At 35.2% G+C, this 18,210-nt stretch overlaps 1 protein-coding gene across 1 annotated transcript in view; it reads left to right on the forward strand.

Moving 5' to 3' along the window:
• The first annotated feature begins 9,213 nt into the window (after positions 1 to 9,213).
• NAALADL2 (N-acetylated alpha-linked acidic dipeptidase like 2) overlaps positions 9,214 to 18,210 on the forward strand; it is a 1,059,167-nt gene continuing 1,050,170 nt past the window's right edge. Inside the window, exon 1 of the mRNA XM_057545762.1 lies at positions 9,214 to 9,225. The gene's annotated coding sequence lies outside the window, so the exon portion shown is untranslated. The remainder of the gene's footprint in view (positions 9,226 to 18,210) is intronic.

The raw sequence follows: 18,210 nt of genomic DNA on the forward strand, positions 1-18,210 counted from the left end.
TACATTTCATACTTGTGACTCATTTATTTTGTAACTGGAAGTTTGTACCTCCTAATCTTCTTCACCTACTTTTCTTGTTCCCCCATGCCACTCCTTTCTGGCAACCACCTTTATGTTGTCTGTATCTATGAATCTGTTTCTGTTTTGTTATGTTTGTTCATTTGTCTTGTTTTCTAGATTCCACATATAAATGAAATCATATGGCATTTATCTTTCTCTGTCTGACTTATTTCCCTTAACATAATATCCTATAGGTTCATCCATGTTGTCAAAAATGGCAATATTTAATTCTTGATCATGACTAACATTCCATTGTGTGTGTGTGTGTCTGTGTATACACCACATCTTTATCCATTCATCTATCAAAGGGCACTTAAGTTGTATCCATATCTTGGCTATTGTAAATAATGCTGCAGTGACATTGGGGTACATATATCTTTTTGAATTAGAGTTTTTATTTTCTTCAGATAAATACCCAGGAGTGGAATTGCTAGATTGTATGATAGTTCTATTTTTAATTTTTTGAGGAACCTTCATACTGTTTTCCATACTGGCTACACCAATTTACGTTCCCATCAATAGCAAACAAGGCTTCTCATTTCTCCACATCTTCGCCAACACTTGTTATTTGTTGTCTTTTTGATAATAACTATTCTAATAGTTGTGAAGTAATATCTCATTGTGGGTTTGATTTTCATTTCCCTGGCGATTAGTGATGTTGAGCATATTTTCATGTGTCTGTTGGCCATCTGTAGGTTTTCTTTGGAAAAATATCTATTCAGGACCTCTGCCCATTTTTTAATTGAGTTGTTTGATTTTATTGATGTTGAGTTTCTATGAGTTCTTTGTATATTTTGGATATTAATCCCTTATAAGATATATCATTTGTGAATATCTTCTCCCATTCAGTAGGTGGCCTTTTTGGTTGCTGATAGTTTCCTTCACTGTGTATAAACTTTTTAGTTTGATTTAGTCCCGTTTGTTTATGTTTGCTTTTGTTTCCATTGCCTGAGGGGATACATCCCAAAAATATTGCTAAGACCAGTATCAAATGCATACTGCTTATGTTTTCTTCTAGAAGTTTTATGGTTTCAGGTCTTACATCTAAATATTTTATCCATTTTGAGTTTATTTTTGAATATGGTATGAGAAATTAGTCCAATATGATTTTTTTTGACACCAAGAATTAGAATCTTTTCTGATTCCAAAAGAATCAAACAAGTCTTTCCTTGATGATGGATCACAGATTTAACAACCCAGCAAATTCTGCATGGAAAATACTATTATCCCCATTTTACGGAGAGCAAAACTGAGATTTTTCTAGTTGCATAGACAATGGTTGCCTGAAAACGGGATCCAAAACTAGGATTGTCTGATTCCATAGCCCTATACTTTCCACTGTACTTCATCGCTTTCGCAGGTTTTTGTGTGGTGATAGAATTTTCAGAAACATACCAGTCTTTTTTTTTCAAGCCAAATATATATCCAAATATCTTCCTACTGATTTGACTATAGCTAATTTACATAGTCCTTTTATTCTGCATTACAGTTTATAGTACATTTTCTCAGACATAATATGAGCAGGTAAGGTTATGTGTTCTTACAGCCATTTGGTAAACAAGACAGGATAAGCATCATTATTTCCAATTATAGACTAGGGAACAGACACAAAAGTAATCAGGTGATTTTACTCAGTCACAAGATAAATGAGAAAACTTGAAATTGAGCTTGAGTGTTCTAAGTCCAGAGTACGGATACAGTACTCTTCATTAAGAATTCATTTATTAGGAATGTGCTTGTGTGTTTTAGTGTTTCAGCCTTTAGAGGATTTGAAATGTTAGTTCACATACTAGGTCTTTATGAAGTGCCACTCTAATTGAATATGGACCTATCTCTTACATCAGCATTTTTACTACCCTATTTTTTTCCTGCATGAATACCATAATAATCTTCCTTTGAAATATTCATCATTTGCTTCTAGTTAACAAAAATGTATACCGAAATTGCACACTGAAGTGAAATAACACCGATAACTCTATTGGATAGAACTTACATTTGTTAGCAATAGGTTCTGGTTCTTGCCCATACAATACACTCAACTGTGTCCGAGTTGAAGCGTAAGGATAATAGCTACCCCATTTTATCAGATACAGCATCCACTGGATGCAGAATTTAATTTGTGCTAAAATATTCTTCTTATGTTTTGTTTTTTCCCTGTATGTATTTTTTCTTTTAATTTGCTTGTTTGACATGTGGCCATGATGATAGCTTCAGGAAGTCTTTTGCCATGAATTTGTAGCTTGCAAGTATATATAAATAGTCCAAATACTAGAAGTAGACATGAACAGAACAGATTTTTTTTTTTAATTTATTTTTATTTTTGGCTGTGTTAGGTCTTCGTTTCTGTGCGAGGGCTTTCTCTAGTTGCGGCAAGCGGGGGCCACTCTTCATCGCGGTGCACGGGCCTCTATCATGGCCTCTCTTGTTGCAGAGCACAGGCTCCAGATGCGCAGGCTCAGTAGTTGTGACACACAGGCTTAGTTGCTCCGCGGCATGTGGGATCTTCCCAGACTGGGGCTCGAACCCGTTTCCCCTGCATTGGCAGGCAGATTCTCAACCACTGTGCCACCAGGGAAGCCCCAGAACAGATTTAATAATAAAAGACTTTATTTCTTTCTTTTCCTCATTCTTTTTTGCATATTATTTTTAATATTGGGACTTACTTTATGTTTCCTTTTTAGCTAGACTCTACGTACTTAGTGAGATTTGAAACATTCTCATAAAGATACCCTCAATTAAAATAAATCTGAAAAGAAAGGCGAGTTAAATTTCTATATAGCCTTAAAGTTCAAAATAATACTTTGCTTATCTCTTTTATTTTCATTGTTTTATATACACACACACACACATACAGTGGCAGCAATGGAATTTACCAATAATATGAAGCCCAAACTAAGTTACTATGTGGTTTCATCTAAGGCATGGAATTTTATATTTTGTCCACTAAAATCATCTGGCTTTTGAATTTTTATATTGGTGCATAATCCTTAAAAAGAAATAAGATTTACTTGAAATTTGCAGTGTTTTTTTAGGATTGTGAAAACATATTAATGACAAATGAATAATTTGATGTTTTGAATCTTCTAAGTATTAATAAAAACCATACAAATTAAAATTCCCATGCATAGGTACCCCTTAACATAAATTCATTAGAGGAGTTAACACTTATGAAATAACAAAATAGACTGTGAATTCATTCTCCACAATATGAAAATTAAGTGTCAAAAAAATCATTAAACAAGGCCTCACTGTATCTGACTCAACACTTCATCTCATGGTGTTCTATGGCTATTCAGTTCTGCTAATATAATACGCAGACGCAAATGGTCAAATGAAGCAAAAGAGAAAAAGAAGGCAAAACTGGCAGTCTACTTTTTAGTAGACTTTAAAGAATTTTAGAACATTCCTATTTATGAAAATATGTGAGCTAGATAGTGTATTCAATATATATTGTGTCATAGAATTGAGAAAATGCTGCAAACGAAAGTCAGTAGAACAACTACCCTTATTTAACAGGCATGATAAATTAGTTGAGCTTTGCTGAAACTCCTAGCCTTCCAGGATCCTGGCCATCACTTCTGGTACCTTTATTATTACACATTTCTACTTGGTATATTATTTTCTCCTGTGAAGAAGCATCTCTGCTTATTTAATGGAATATGGTGGAAAACCAGGATTTGCTTTAGAGAAAGCTTTAATAATCTACTTTCCAAAATTATATTCATTTAAAAAAGTAAAAAAATGTTGTGTGTGTGGTGGCAGTGATGTAGGAGTGACTGTGTGTGTATCTGTGTATGTGTGTTTGTATGTATTTATCTATGTTTATGTAGTCCATCCAAACTTTGAGACCTTTAGCTTGTGTTATGAAATAGATTTTAAAATCACATTTAAAAGTATAATTTTACAACTACAGCTTTCTGTAAACCTTTTCTCATGTATATTGACCAATTATGTATCCTATTTTGTTTTGTTGCAACTACCTAATGAGTCCCCAGTGATTTTGAAAAGTTGAATGAGTATTAAATAAGTAAATAAATAAATATTTTGCATGGAAATTTTTTAAAACCTACTATAAAATCTGTATTGTAAACCTGAAGCAAGTAAGAAATCAAAACAGGCAATATGGCATGTAGTCAGATATGGAAATGGTACTAGGGATATATATAGTCTCCATTTGCGCTGAAAATGTCCTGGACTGTAGTATTCTTTTTGGTTGTTAGAATATAGTAGCAGCAGCTTCTATTAAAAAGAACCATGTTGTGTGAAAGCAACACAATTTATATGTATAATCAATGAAATTTCTGTCCAGCATACTAGGATGCAGCTTAAAATAATATGGCAAGAACCTAGGGATCTATCTTCCTTAAATTATTAATATGTTCATATTCCACCAATTTTACTTTACAATAGCACAATAAAAGCTTTGATGAGCATTGGCCTTTCTACAGTGACCAAATGCTTATAAAGGTGCCAAGAATTTTCAGTGAAGCCTTTGCAATGAGTCAGTTTATACAAAATATTTTCACGGCATCATATTCAAGGAAGTGACATGATACATAACTTACAAAAGAATCATTGGGAAATAGATTGACATTTTGTATCACAATAAAGACTACATGAGGGTAGATAGATAATACTTAAGTAGTGTATAAGTTAGTTGATATTTCTTGAACCTCTCTACTAATTTTATAAAATTATTTATTTTTCTGAGTCTCTCTCTCTGGATATTATTACTGGCCAAAATAACTTACCTATCCCCATAGTTAGTACCCTCATTGTTTTCAAAAAGTAAAGTAGAAAATAATATATATTTAAGCTCTCAGACTTTTACGTTACGTATATAGTATTAAATATTTCTTCAACAGATATTTAGTGTCTAATATGTGAAAGCATAGCGTATGCCCCTCCCCGCCATCCCCACCCCAATGTACTGCATTGTAATAAGAACTATTTCTTATGGAAGTTTAATCAAAATGTGAATGTTGTGGGTACAGAAGGCTGAAAACTATCAGCCTAGGTAAATATTTGAGGACTGGGAAAACTTTAAGCATGTATTTTTTGCATAATTTTTATGTATGGAATCCTACAATTTTGTCTTTTTTAGGCCATCTTACTGGAACAATTAAAAGCCATTTTGTGAAGTGAGATCAAAAGATGCTAGGCTCTTTTATTGATTCCAGTACTCCCAAACAGCACAAATTCATTTAAAGTTCCCTGAGGAGAGCATTCCCAACACTTCAGTTAGAACTTGAATCTTCTGTTCTTTTTGGGGTTTTTATTTCATTTGGACAACAATTCCAACAAGTTCATTTGGGAGCTCAAAATGAACCTTATTAAGAGTGTTTTCATCTACCATAAATATGCAAGAGATACGTGTCCTCCTATGCTTTGGGGTGTGTGTGTGTGTGTGTGTGTGTGTGTGTGTGTGTGTCTAGGGATTGCTGTAATAATCATGTCCAGTTTAACTACTACTGTCAGAAATAATTCTTTAATAACAGCTATTCTGAAACAAAAGTAGTTTTTGGCAGATATCTTCCAAAATGTAATTGGCTTATATATAACTATACCATATGGCCAGTCAGCTCTTTCCATTACTTAGAGTATATTTTGCAATTAATTCATCCTGGAACTTTGACTGCAAAGCTATGTTTCTCACAAAGAGATGGCCTATGGGTACATTATTCATAATATTTTGTGCCTTAGATAAATGTCTGGTAACTCCAGCTTCAATAATTATACAGGCCAAAACAATGTCAGACATGCCCTATGACATACCATGTGTTTCTACCACACATTGGGTATGTTTCATATAATTTGTCATTAGTAGATAGAAAATACAAAATTGAGTTTTCTTTGGCTCATGCAGGAAGGGAACCAAACTATTTTAAGAGTCTTGACCCTAGTTTTACGACATCCTTGGGCTCACCTCTTTACAGAATTAAGTGCCCATCCATTTAGCAAGGATGTCAGTTTAGACAATGTATTAGTTTGCTAGGGATGCTGTAACAAAGTACCACAGACTGTGTGGCTTAAACAACAGAAAATTATTTTCTCAAGTTCTGGAGGCTAGAAGTCTCAGATCAAGATGGTCAGTAGGGTTGGTTCCTTCTGAGGACCATGAGGGAAAGTTCTGTTCCAGGTGTCTGTCCTTGGCTTGCAGATGTCTGTCTTCTCCCTGTGTCTTTACATAGTCTTCCCTCTATCTGTGTCTGTGTTCAAATTTCCTCTTTTTATAAGAATACCATTGATATTGGATTAGGGCTCACCCTAATAACCCCATTTTAAACTAAATACTTTTGAAAGGAAAGACCCTATCTCCAAATAACGTCACATTCTGAGATTCTGGTGGTTAAGTCTTCAACATAATTTTGGGGGACACAATTCAGCCCATACCCTCACTCGTATAAAAAGGTTGTGTTACAGTTTTGTTTTTCTGTCTTTTTAGAATGTTTCTAAATAATGAGAAAGATTTTCTGGAATATTTTCTACTACCTTTAAAGTACTATAGTAAGAAAAGCTCCCTAAATTCTCTAACAGTGGTTTTGAAACCCAATAATTTCATTAAAGTCAGCACTAGAGCTGAGGGGAGAATAATTGGGCTGTTTTTAGTCCTGGCTCAGTCACCAACCACTGAATTTGCCCTGGTCATAGTATTTACATAATCTGAGCTTCAGTTCTTCATCTAGAAAGGGAAGTCTGTGTCCAAACTTACTCTTTTTACAAGGACATTAGTCGTATTGGATTAGGGCCCACATTAATAACCTCATTTTAACTTGATTACCTCTATAAAGACCCTATCTCCAAATGTGGTCATATTCTGAGGTACTGAGGGTTAGGACTTCAACATATGATTTTACCAGTCAACCCAAACAGATATTTAGACCCTTAAATTATTAAAACAAACATTGGGCCTATTAATTATCCTATTCATAGCAAAATATATTCCCATAGATTGTAGATAATATATGCCTTTACTATATAGAATAGTATGTGCACCTCAGTAATACAGATAGATGGTAGATAGATAAAATCTCTCTCTCTCCATATATGTATATATATGTACATATATACGTTGATCATATTAAAAGATGACCAACTTCACTTATAATAAGAAAAGTACAAATTAAACCTCAGAAAGACACCTTTTTCACCTATAAGACTGACGAATATTTTAAAGTTTATGATATCTATGTTGGTAAGGGTTTGGGGAAATAAGCACTCATACATTGATGGTAGGAATATAAATTGTTATAACCTCAATGGAGGGCATTATAAAAAATACAAATGCATATACTTTTTATCCAGAAATTTCACTTCCAAAGTATTTTCCTGTAGATACATACACACATGTGAAAATACTTATATATAATATTATCCTGAAGATTATTATTCCATTTACACACATATATATGTGTGTAAATGGAATACACCTACACACTCAATCATTCCTTTAATAATCTGAGATATGGTATTACCAAGGAGGACACTGAGACTCGTAAGTAAGTTGCCCAACGTCACCCTATGGTATCCTAAGCAGCAGAATTTGATTTCTAATCCACTTATGTTAGATTCCCAAACTTGCTTTTAACCACTATTTATTAGGACCTTCCTGATTTTGTCTTATTCAAGCTGCTTTTCTCCTAGCCCTAACAGTTCTGTGCTTACATTTTATAGTATTTGTTGCTGCAAGCCAGCACTGGAATTTCTGAAACCAGGTCAGTGATTAGCAGTGCATCAGGGTATTAAGTGACCTAGTAGCAAACCATACCTTGGAATATCCCAAGGCTCTTCATATCTTTGAGGAGAAAACCGTCATGGATAATGCAAAATGTGGTAATATTATTTTAGTCCATGCATTTAGTCAGTGGACATTTTACAAAAGCACCAACTTAAAGCTGATAAATTTGACTTCAGCTTTTTTTTTTTTTTTTTGATTTCCCTTAGTAGAAGTGTTAGAGATAGCAAACAGACATCCAGAAAAAAGGGAGCAAATTGACTGACTGGATAATCCACAGGAATGAAATAAAATGACAAAATCACCTACAATCTTAATAAATCTTAGAATTACTTAGTTGGTTATTTTGTTATAGGGTACTCAGCAAAATATTCCTGCAAACACCTTATATGAAAATATGATAATGCAATTCTTATCAAAAGCTCTTGAAAGTAAAAGTCAATATGAGTACATAGCAACAAAATTAAAAACAAATACTTTCTAAAGAGGATTAGAAATGTTTTATCACCTTCCTTAGAGTAATGCATTTAGGATTTTAATTTTACAAGCATAGCTTTTAGCTTCTTATAACCCCCCAGTTTACCTCCATTGTCAATCAACATTTTAGAATTATTTCCTAGCTCTCATGCATTTTTATCTTTCTAAAATAGTCTTATCAGGAAGCTTGTTTTCTTCAGATTGCAGGTAGCTACATGTTCACTATCAGTGATAAAAACAGTTCCATGTATTTCTATAGTAACTTTATTCCCCAGAAAGTTCATGATTGCAATTGGCTCTTCAAAATGAAGCTGCCTGGGCTTCCTTCATCTGATAACCATTTCGGATTAGTCATCGATTGGTCTCTGTTGTCAGTACCAGGTTGCAGGCCCTTAAAGGAAACAGACTGTGTGCTCCATTTTACATCTTTACCCCATAGTGTCCTTTGAAATGCTAAGGACTCTGAAGTTGTTTCATAAAAATCACTTGGATTGATTTTTATCTTTGCAGCCAAGTATGGGAGACAGGTGCCATTTCCTCTGACTTTAAGACGGTCAGACACTCTGGAGCAGAGATTAGGAGCCATGTCTCCAGCTTTCAAGCCCAATTCTGAACTATTAGCTGAATGCAGGGCTTCTCCCTGAAATACTCCTAACTGCAGACATGAATGAAACACATACCTCTCTGTGCAGGCCCTGGTGTCCTAACAGCAATTGCCTGTGGCCAGCTGGACTTTTCTTTGAAGTTATGTATTTTATCTTCAAAAATTCTGTAAATATTACATTGTGTTTGTTGTTGTATTTATTTGAATATAAAAATATCATTGCATATACTTAACATCAAGTAAAACAGATATACCAGGAAGCCGTGCCACTTTTATCTTGCAGGTCCTGTTATTTCCTTCCTTTACCTGTGACCCCTGGACCATGCATGTTCCAGCTTAAGAAACCCTGGTGAGATGTTTCACAAAAGTCCCTTTGCTTTAAGTTTTACTATAAACATGTTTCAGATAGAGAAATTCACATGGATAGTACAGATTCATGAGGAGGCCCTTGGTCTATGGGATAGAACATTGACTTTCATGAAACCCTAAATTCTAAATTCTGTTGGAGTCCAAGAGGGTCACTGCAGGGTGACGGGGAAGAGAAGGGAGCAAAGGTAACTTCTTTGTCTTCCACTCCTTGCTTCAAATTAAGCAGCCCCATTCCCATCTGCTTTTCTTTTAAGATTTTATTTTGCAAAAAAGTCTTTTTCTATTTTTTCTTTGTTTCTTAAAAGAGCCACTGAATTAAGGAGAAGAAAGAATGCAATTCAACATAAGATTTTGAATTTCTTTGAATAACTGAATTTCTTGATTCTATTAGACATTTGTTCTTCGTACTGGCTTTCTTTTTTTCAACCAAATTCTTATAAACAATAAGCAAAAAGGAGCTAGTGTGTCAAAGCTAAATATCACAGTGACTTATCGTTGTAAGGATCATGCATGGATTCCTGACCTGACCTCTCATTCGGAACATCCCTTCCAGATATTATAGCACTTTTCAGTTGAACTAGTTTCAGTAACAGGAGTTCACAACTTTTTGATGCAGCCCATTATATTGTTGGACACCTCTTTCTGTTAGTAATTTCTTTCTAAAATGGAACCAGAAACCTCTTGCCTATAATTTTTGTCCCAAGCTATATAGTCCCATGTGCTACAGAAAAGCACAAAACACAGGTGTCCCTCATCCACACAGTAACCCTCCAACAGAGGCAGATTTACTGTGAAATCAATAAAGCTTAAGCTTCAAGCCCCGCATGTGCATGAACCACTTCCAAAACCCTGGGAGGGGCCCCAGAAATAGTTCTGAAGGCCATATGTATTTCAGATTAGCAAAAATAGGATATTTTAAGCACAGTCAATTAGGACAACTCTCTCTTCCCACTCCAACTTCTCCATTACATTTCTTCTCATGTCACGTGGTGTCAGAGGAGCTGGGGCAGTTTTGGAACTGATTACGGGGAGCTTCAGTTGGGAATATACTTAGTTTGGGTTTAGGGGGAAATGTTTATGAGGCTTGCAGTAATTCTCATGTATATCTAAGTTATCACTAACCAGTCCAATACATAGGAATGGTTTCTAGAAAATTGCTACTGCTCACTCTGTTAGGACACAAAGATGTATGGCCAGAGCTCATAACTCTGAGATGACTCAGAGGTCATACCATTCATAATATGAGTACATCCTAAGATGTCACAAGCCAGAAGTATGTGGGTAGTGGATGCTTGAATGTATGGAGTCAGAAGCTAGCTGATCAAGATTTATCTAATCATCAGGTGTGTAAAATTGTTCAATGGAAGCTTCTCTAGCTACATTTTCTAGTCTCAGGAATATACTCTACAATGGAGCATATACAATTATAAACACCATATATTGTTTTCTATGGGAATTGCACAGAATAGAATTCTTCAGAATTCTTGTAATTGTAGTGTATAAAATTGTAGCAGTACTATACATAAACACTGAGTTCACCTGTGACAGCTCATAAGTGAAAGAAACTTGATAGAGGTTTTCCCTAATTTGCTAACAAACCTAAACATTTATACAGTATTTTCAATAATGACTTGTGAAACTGATAGAAACCTTTCTAAAATATCATTAATAAAAAACAAATTTCAATCAACCATGCCGAAAAAGCTAATTTTCTCTCTATTCTCTCTGTAGAAGATATTACAAAATATTTGCCATAAAGTGATTAAAGAGGCAATCAAGAACACAGAGCAAAAAATACAGGGAAAAGAGTGCTATAAAGGTGTGTCATACAGTTAATGAATAATAAATAGTATTATATTATTTTTCTGGATTTTTAAATAAATGTGGTACATGTTCACATTTTTAAAATTTGAAAATTTTTGTCATTCTAAATATTCTCTTTAACAACTAATTTTGCATTCGTAATTTTGTATTAATTTTCATAGAAAGCCCCTCTTTCCAAATTGCATGAACTTTAAGCCCCCAAACAATTGATTCACCTCTCAAATATTCATAAACAGCAATTAGGTCTTTTTTCTTCTCTTCCCCAGGTAAACATCCTCAGGTGCTTTCCAGTATGATTCTGCTTTCCAGGTTTCTCATCAGCTACTGATTTATGGCCCATTTGCTCATTAACTAAGGCCCCACTCCCCTAAGGAGACTGGGGATGAGAAGGTTTTAATGCTTGGGAGAAGGCACAGCATAGCTTGGTAAAATCAGAACATACTTTGCATTGAACCTATGTGGGTTTGCATCCCAGACTTTCAAGTTACTAATCCTATTACACTAGGCACTGTTTCACCTTTACTTGAAGATTCAACTCCCTTATCTATAGAAATATGAACAATAATACCTAGCTCAAGGTGGAGCAATATAATACAAAAAATGTATATCACCTAGTTCAGCACTTGGCATATAGTAGATGATCGGGTAACATTTGCTCTTCTTTTCATTAGTGTTTAAACAGAAATACATGCTCTCTTCTGTACCTTTCACAGAGACTGGAGAAAGTTTGATTACATTTTTTTAAAATGTAACATTTCTCATTTAACAAGTGATGAAAAGCCTGTTTTTCCCTGGTGAGCTATCAGACAGATTGAGCAAATGAACCACTAGTCACTGAAATCAAGCCTAGTTAGGCCTGGAGGAGTTTCAGGCAATTATACCAAATTCTAACTTCCCAGAGGACCCTGTGGTTGTCAGCTGACTCCAGAAGCTTATGCTAGAACTTCTGGTGCTTCTCTGTGCCGTCTGTGTTCAATCCTGGGCGGGGGGCCAATTATCTGGAAGGAAGGTAAGAACGTGGGATACTATTTACACTAATTTCTTTATATATGGATTTATTAACCAGATTGAGAATTATCAATAGCTTTACGTTCTGACAGCCTCTATTTTGGTCATCACATGTTTAACGCATTAAACAGAAGAAGAACAGCTGGGGAGGGGATAAATAGGTATCTTTGGTTGCACTGAAAATGAGTTTGAAGTGAAGTAATGAAGAAGTCATGGTTAAAACTGGTTGCAATAATGAAGGTAATGGTAGTAATACATGATGTATGTATTTAAAGTTTCTGTGGTGTTCATGTTCCCACAGCCTGGGGGTGGGGGTGGGTATCAAAGTCAAATAATATACAAGCTATGTTGACAAAAATAAGATGAGTGGGACTAGGTACAGAGAAATAGATATCCATGATAAAAATGGTTGCGTGTGCGCACACACACACACACACACACACACACACTGTAAATATAACACTATGTGAAAGCTGATAGACCCAGGGGAGATGGGGAGGGTGGTGAACCTGACAGGTCCTGCCTATTGCATGGGAGCTGTTCTGATCCAAAGTATTTCTGTGTGTGAAAATGTGGCAGATCATTTTTTTCTCCAGCAAAGTTGGAAATCTGGAATTTTATGGTAGATCATGTAATAAAAATATTGGACCAGTTTAAAAGGAAAACAACACCTTCTGGGCCAAATATAAAGTTTGCCAGGGCTGCTCTGGCTCCTGCACAGACGTTTGTAACTTCTGCCCACAGATGAACTGCATCACCATGAGAGGAACATACAGCCCCAGACAGGCGCTGGGGTCAGGGATGAGGGAGGATGCCAGAGAAAAGCGGCTCAGAGGAGTGAACTGATATGTGGTGTATCATGTGTCTGTGGATATATTTATCTGTGGCAGGAGTAGGTGTATCTTCGGTGCAGGGAAGTATAGGTGCAAAGGCAGGGAGGTGTGGGTGGTGCATCTTGTTCTCAGATGCTCAACCAAGGGTATCACTGTGGGCACTTTGAAGATATGGGGAGAGAATTGATGGTCTGCGTGGTTGAAGAATGTACAATGTGGACTATCTTATTTTGTTTTGCTGGCAATTTAATTTTAGTCCCTGTTTCTTTATCAAAAGTATTTAGTATTTTTTTTCTTGATCTATTTACAGTGGAAAGACAGAATTTTTTCCAAATAATAGGACAAAAAAAGAAAGTGAAAAACACTCACACAGAATTCCTGTGTCCCTGTCTTTTCACTTGATTATAACAAATATGTGTACTTTATGAAAGTAATTTCTGCTAAAGCTGTTAAGAAGATGTAAAAGATTAGTTTGTATCTTTATAAATGCATACTTTTGGAAGAATTTACTGCCATGAAAGTGGGTGTAATTTAAAACTAGGTTTGCTCTTCCTCTCAAGTGTCTCGGTTTTCTCTCTTCTGTGTGTGTGTGTAAAAACAGGGAAAATACAACTCCTTTTCCTTAAAAAAAAAAAAAAAATCCTTATAGTTTTTATCATTGAGAGACCCTAATTAAAATGTTTCATTTGAAGGATTCTCTGCCAACCCAAATTCTTGTTAAGCAAATTCTTTATATTTCTTGCTGGTATATAAGGCTGCAGTATTCCTAGAGGGCAAATTTACAAAAGACCATTGAACCCAAATATACACCAACATATATTATTCCAATATTTTAAAACATAGATTGTTTCAGAAATGTTTAACACCTAGGAATGTATTAGTGAACAGATTTTATACGTATTACTTTGGAAAAATGAAATGATACATTAACATCGTCTTTAACCAATAGTATGTCCATCTAGTAAATATAAGAACAATCCCATTCTCACATGCCTCTGTTCTTCTTTATCATCAGGAAAGAAAATTGATAAGATTTTCTCTGTAACCCAAATTATTCTTTTTGCAATATCATTTTAGAACCTGCCTTTTTTGAATTTTTTTTTTTAATCTTTGAGGAGGCCAGTACATATTTGGTGATTTCTGTAAAATAAACTTGAAGTTCAGTTAATATAATTTAAAAATTTACTGATTCTTAGCATGTTCTATAAGCCAGGTGGATTCATTTTTCCATGTTTTACACCTTCCATTATTCTTGGGGATCAGAGATAGAGGGGAGTCATCACATACTAATTTAAGTGAATTATTAGTCAGATTGAGTTTCGTAAACTAATTATTTCTTACTCTTTTTTATGATTGTAATTGCATATAATTTTGTTTTGTGATACATCATTTATTTGCAATATCTATTACATTAAAATTATAACTGGAAAAAGTTTCTATGTAAGGAATTCAATATTTTAATTTATTAAATATTAGTTATTATAAGGGATTAGTATTTGGTTTTATCTTTAATGAATTCACGTGAAGAAGGCACTCTAAGTGTATACCGTTAAAAACAAAAGAATATTATGATAATTCATTCCTTTCCACAAAATTTCTGAGCAACATTCTGATTTTGGCTATGAATTTAAGTAGTATGTCTAAATATAACTGAATAAAGCAAGCTTTTGAAATATGCAATATATCACATTCCAAATGTATGAGAGGATATGACTGATCTCTTTCTGAATTATATTGTTAAGGGTTATCATATCCATCTGTAGATATTTGCAATAGCCTATGTATCATGCATCAACATAATTAACTTATAACCAAAAATGAAAATGATAAGGTTAATTTAGTTTATTTACCATGAGCTAAAACTGACCAGATAATTAGTAAATTAAGAGTGAATTAACTTTGTGAACTACCGTTATTATTTATGCAATAGAGGCCTTTGGATCTGCAACAGGAATAGGAACCGCTCAGTAATGTCTGTGCTTTGGTCGCTTATGGGACCAAATAACAATGATTTTCCTCCAACAAAGATAAATGGAAGACAGTTGATTTCTTTTATTAGACATGCATAATTCATCTTGAAAATAAGATTTTTTGATTAATAATTCTTATTATTAATTTTGTGGGGAAATTTTATTTCAAGTAATGAAGAACCATAAAACCAATATTAAATCTATCCATTTCGCGCTGCAGTTCTCATTGTTTAATCCTGTTTAACTAAGCCTTTGCTTCAGGCAGAGTGGCCTTCCTTCAATTAAAAGGAAGGGCCCAGTTCTTTTCTATCTCTAGGCTCTCTCTCGTACTGCCCAGTATGCTCCCCACCCTACCCTGCAAACATTCCTATGGCTGGCTCCTCACATTTTATCTCTCTGTGTTTTTTTTTTTTGTTTTGTTAATTAATTAATTAATTTATTTTTGGCTGTGTTGGGTCTTAGTTTCTGTGCGAGGGCTTTCTCTAGTTGCGGCAAGCGGCATGCACGGGCCTCTCACTATCGTGGCCTCTCTTGTTGCGGAGCACAGGCTCCAGACGCACAGGCTCAGTAATTGTGGCTCACTGGCCTAGTTGCTCCACGGCATGTGGGATCTTCCCAGACCAGGGCTCGAACCCGTGTCCCCTGCATTGGCAGGCAGATTCTCAACCACTGCGCCACCAGGGAAGCGCCTATCTCTCTGTTTTAAATGTTATTTCCCTAAAAATCTTTTGACATCTTGTTATTCTTTCACATCACATGCTGCCCTTGTCTTACGTTACCCTATTACAATGAGTATTTATTTGTTTGTTTGCTTTGTTCTCATCTGTTTCTCCAACAAGTATATACCTTTGTGAGAGAATACTTCATCTAGATATTCAGCACCTAGCACAGGCAGCAGCAGAGATAAATGGCTGAGTCACTAAGAACCACACTGGCTGCTTTGAATCCTGGCTCTGTCATTTGCAAAATCTCAGGCAAGCTTCTTATCCTTTCTGGGTGTCATCTGTAAAATGGACACTATAATTAGTACAATTAGAATAATAGAACAAAGATTACATGAATTAATATATGTAAATTACTTGGTACAAAACGAGGCCTTATTAAATGTGAGCAAGCTAGATATCACAGTGTTGGGTACATAGTAATTAATCAGTAAACATTTGCTGAGTGAATGAATGCTATAATAGGGCTCTGATATCAGAAAGACTGGGATTTGAATGTCAGTTCCATCACTTATGACCTTGACAAAGTTACTTAACTTTTTTGAGCCTCAGTTCTCAGTGTATAAAATAGTGTTGACTTTCTTGACACTTTTGTTAAGGATGAAAGGAGGTGTTTTTTTACAGCATGTTTTATGATTTCTTCTGGTTAAAAAAAAAAAGAAGCCCTAGTACTGTTCCTATTCTAGGCATATGGTGTTCAACAGCCTTGCCTGAGGCCATTTGTACCTGTTGTTAAGATAATTATCCTTAACAGTTTTTAGTCATTAAAACTGTTTGGTTATAAATAACAAAACCAAATTCAAGCTAACTTTAGCCTAAATGAATTAAGAAATTAATGAAAGCACATTTATTATTAACTAGCAGATTGAACAATAATTCTTCATGGTATGTTCACAACCTAAATTTACTGTTGTTCTTCATTGCACCTTTAAACTTTATGGATTTGGTCTTTTCCTTTCTTGAATGAAAACCCTAGCTTTTCTTTTCACTCCCACAGGATAGAAGAGTCCTATGGTCACCTTAAATCACAAACATAATTTCAATTTAGTAATTAGAATACACTGGTGTATTTGTTTTCTATTGTTGCTATAGCAAATTAACAAGAACTTGATGGCTTAAAACAAATTCATTGTCTTACAGTTCTATAGATCAGAAGTCCAACATGGACTTCCCTGGGTTAAGACTGAGGTGTCTACAGGATTGTGTTCCTTTCTGGAAGCCTGAGGAAGAATCTGCCTTTTCCAACTTCTAGAGGCCACTTGCATTCATTGGCTTGTGTCCCCGTCCTCCATCTGAAACATAAACAATAGCAGATCAAGTCTTTTTCACATCGCATCCCTATGAGCCTCTTTTCTGTCTGTTCCTCTTCTGCTTTTAAGGACTCATGTTATTAGATTGGGCCCATCAAGATAATTCAGGGTAATCTCTCCATCTCAGGGTCAGCTGATTAGTAACTTTAATTGCATGTACAACCTGAATTCCCTTTTGTCACGTAACATAATAAGTACACAAAAGTTCAAGGGATTAGGACTTGGATGTCTTTGGGGGCCATTATATTGCCTACGATATCTGGCCTGTCTAATATTAAAATAATACAGGCTTCTAGATTGGGATTTTCTGTACATTAAGCCTTATCAGGTATGAGTCAGGATGCTTCCATTTTTACCTTCCAGTGGTAGCAAATGCATTTTACATTCTAAAACTTTCCACATGGTCCCACTCAAGTCCCTCTACTCAGGCTCGTGATTCAAAGTTACCATTCTCCCAATCTTTCCCCCAAAAGATGGATTAGTGTCACAGCACAGCAATTGCTCTCTACAAAGAAAGCCGTTCATCAATTCCTTCACCAAATGTTCTCTTACACTCCCTCTAATTAATATCACTATCACTGGTCAGGCTAAAGGATCTGAGAGTTAACAGAACAGGCTCTTGAACAATTTCTTTGTGAATTTAATGTGTGTAGGGTCAAAGAGGTGTTCTTCTCACATTCGTTGAGGCAAGAAGAATCCAAATAGCCTGGTACATAAGTTTAAGTCACTGTATCATGGAATCTAAAGGCTAGGTCTTCTGAAAGACTGAAACTACAAAAGGCCATGAGTAATCCAAACTAATTTCTCTATCTTTTATCTCTCTTTCTTCCTACAGATCAGCTTCATTATTCTCCCTTCTGTGAATAGCTGTTCTATGGTCCTTGGCCTCATGGCTGAAATGGCTATGTATATAGCACCTGGTTTTACATATTATAAGCCTAACCTTAATTCTCTTTCAAATTTCCCGGAGGCAAAATCTCTGCTCTCCCTAGCTGGAGCTTTACATACATACTGGTCCAATCAACTGTAACCTGTGGAGTGAGCTGTATTATACAGAACAAAATGCTCCACTCCTGTAGATTTGGGGAATAGATAAGGGAGGATCATTGTGACTTGGGAAAACCTTCCAAAAACTGTATCACAGTAGTCTGTAAATCTTATAGTAACAATAAAATAAAACCAATAATCATTATTATAGTCAAAGTTTGTTGAGAGCCTTTTAAGATCAAGGCCCTGCATTATAACATGGAACTATCACCTCAGCCCCATGTGGAGGTTCAGTTGTTTTCTCCATTTTA

The sequence above is a fragment of the Balaenoptera acutorostrata genome, chromosome 4 (assembly GCF_949987535.1).
Source record: "Balaenoptera acutorostrata chromosome 4, mBalAcu1.1, whole genome shotgun sequence".
Lineage (NCBI taxonomy): Eukaryota > Metazoa > Chordata > Mammalia > Artiodactyla > Balaenopteridae > Balaenoptera > Balaenoptera acutorostrata.